The following is a 2,653-nucleotide window of genomic DNA, read 5'->3' as shown; positions in this document are numbered from 1 at the left end:
GACCACGCCACAATCCCTTCTCCTCCATTCTCCTCTTGGGATCTTGGGCACGCACGCACACGCGCCCGGTGTGAGTTTAAGCCACCGGGCCCAGGACTCGAACTGTGGTCGACTACATGGGAGTCCAGCGACATAGCCATTATGCTAACTACTGGTCCCTGGCAGGATCATTTTTAAAAATTATTATTTATTATTATTATTATTTTAATTCACCAGAGAGGGAGAGAGAAAGAAAAAGTGAGAAAGTAAGGACTCAAACAGCCATTGGCCACACGGGAGTCCAGCCCCTAACCACCACACCGCCTGCTGGCTCCCGTCAGGATCTCGGCTGTGCACGAGCCTGGCAGGTTTCAGGTTGACTGTGGCGGAGATTCCCACCTGTGTTTGGCCCTGCGGCGTCTGGCACTGCAGTCCTCCTTTAACCAGACCCCCAGTAAGGTGACTTCAGCCTAAGATATTCCAGGAGGTTGGGTTGGATCCTAATTGATTGGCAAGGAGAAGGGTCCTCTGTGGTGAGTGAGTGAATCTTCATTGTAAATAGCTGTCTTTACTAATTACTAGCTATTTTTATTTATTTTCAAATTTTTAGATTTTTGTCATAGAGCAGGTGTGGTTGCTAGAGAGAGACAAAGTGGGAGGGAAAGTAAGAAGTCACCCCTTCCCGGTGGAGTGTGGCCATACCACAGTCCCTTCTCCTCATGTTCCATGGGATTTGGGGCACACACACACGTCTGGTGTGTTTTTCAAGCTCCCGGGTCTGGGACTTGAACGTGGTCAGCCATGTGAGATCCAGTGCCTTAGCCGACGTGCCATCTGCTGATGCATTAGTAGCTGTTTTTTCAAAAGCCAATATGTATCGGCTAGACGGCAGGATTGAACACCACTCTCCCCTATTTTAGGGTCCTGAACAGCAGATGAGAAGTAAATCTGAAATACCAGAAACAAAAAGGAAAAGCCAGCAGCCCCAGCACAGCCCAGGTGCAGCTGCGACTGCTGTTTCCGATCAGGATATCCGCCGCGGTTTGGGGCCTTGGATGAGCCTCAGTCTGATGGTGGTTGTATGTACTCTGTATTTGCACACTCACTCTTTCACACCCGAGTATGAACAGGAGCCAGCTGCACACCCATACTGGAGAGGGAGCTGCAGACGTGGACTTCGCGACGTTTTAGGAGAGTATGAGGAATACCACTCTATGTTTTCCAGTCAGATATTTAGGCACTGGGGTTAAGGATGATCAGGTATTTCAATTTGGCCATGAATGCAGTAGAGTGGGGTTAGAAGGATGTCTCTCTTGAACCTTGTCTGTCCCAATGCCCCTCAGAAGATTCTGACGTTAGCTGCTGCAGCCCCTTTCCCAGTGTGAGTGGACTCCATACGGGAGTCGGGTGTCTGGGATTCAGACATGTGACCTTGTGGGGCAATTTTCTCACCTTCTGGACCTTGTTTTCATCTCTGAGAAGGACAGAACCCACTTTACATCAGCTCTGACATCCAACCAGCCTTCCTTGGTAGAAAGTATCCCAGTGACCAGCCTCAGTGACCCTGACGGGGCTGCCCAAGGTCACACAGCTGGTGACTATGGTCAAAAGGGAAGAAGGCAGGAAGCTCAACAGAAAGCATTCACTTTTCTAAGCCAAACCGGCTCCATCATCATCTTTGCAAGATCAAAGGGATTTTTGCTCATCACAAACAACTTAGAAAATAGGGGCCAGTGCAAAGAAGAAAATGAAAGGCAACGACAATCCCAGCACACAGAAAACCCAAATGGCATTTCTGGCAGGGGCCTATGGTTTAGGAATTTTTTTCCTAGGACTACCTACAAGCACACAAGTATGCTTTATAAAATATAAGATGTGCAGACTCACATCATTACGTATTATATTATACAAAAATTTGTAGTATATGTTAGGTATAAATCACATCTGCCACATCCCATGTAATGGCCATTATGTCTGACATTTGTGCGTGCGCTCCAGCCTGTCCCCAAGTTTCTCACTTCCTCGAGAAAATTCCACGGAGTAAAACGGAACCTTGAAGCAGGACCCGCAGCAAGAGCAGATACGACTTGCTGGGAGAGCACAGGCCTCTAGTCCTCCTGACTACAGGTCCCAGCAGCCCTTGGGGCCAGGCGGCTGAAGTCCGAGTGGACTACAAGTACCAGCAAGCATGGCCCAGAAGGAGGGACTACACATCCCAGAATGCACTGTTCGTAGTTCTTGCAGGGCACTCTGGGATGTGTAGTTGTCGGAATCCGCTAATTCTCATTCATTCCGTCTCAGAGATGATGCCCATTCTTCAGACGGCACATTGAGGTGATTTCCACCTGGCCGGCGAGGAGCGCAGGAGTACGATGTGGGAGAGCCAGGGGAGTCAAAACTCCAGCGCGGGGAACGGACGCCTGCGCATGCTCCCCGGGACTCTGAGCGAGCAGCACGGTCCGCGGACGCCCCGCCCTCGCCCTCCGCGGGCCCAGTGCGCCTGCGCGTAGGGGGAGCAGAGGCCTGCGGGGAGGGTCTGGTCGCGCCTGCGCAGAGCGACAGCTTCTCTCGCGAGGACGGACGCCATTATCGCAGCTCCCCGACAAACACCACGAGAATTCCGCAGCCCACACGGTAATTGCAGCTCCGCAGCCGGTCGCGTCTCCACTCCCCC

General features: G+C 51.5%; 1 protein-coding gene across 1 annotated transcript in view; it reads left to right on the top strand.

The window, feature by feature from the left end:
- The first annotated feature begins 2,376 nt into the window (after window positions 1-2,376).
- Window positions 2,377-2,653, top strand: part of BANP (BTG3 associated nuclear protein) — a 94,749-nt gene continuing 94,472 nt past the window's right edge. Inside the window, exon 1 of the mRNA XM_006152543.3 lies at window positions 2,377-2,613. The gene's annotated coding sequence lies outside the window, so the exon portion shown is untranslated. The remainder of the gene's footprint in view (window positions 2,614-2,653) is intronic.

This window comes from Tupaia chinensis, unplaced genomic scaffold (assembly GCF_000334495.1).
Source record: "Tupaia chinensis unplaced genomic scaffold, TupChi_1.0 Scaffold000355_1, whole genome shotgun sequence".
NCBI classification, from domain to species: Eukaryota; Metazoa; Chordata; class Mammalia; order Scandentia; family Tupaiidae; genus Tupaia; species Tupaia belangeri.
The sequence above is the reverse complement of the archived record's forward strand: the minus strand, read 5'-3'. Positions and strand labels throughout refer to the sequence as shown.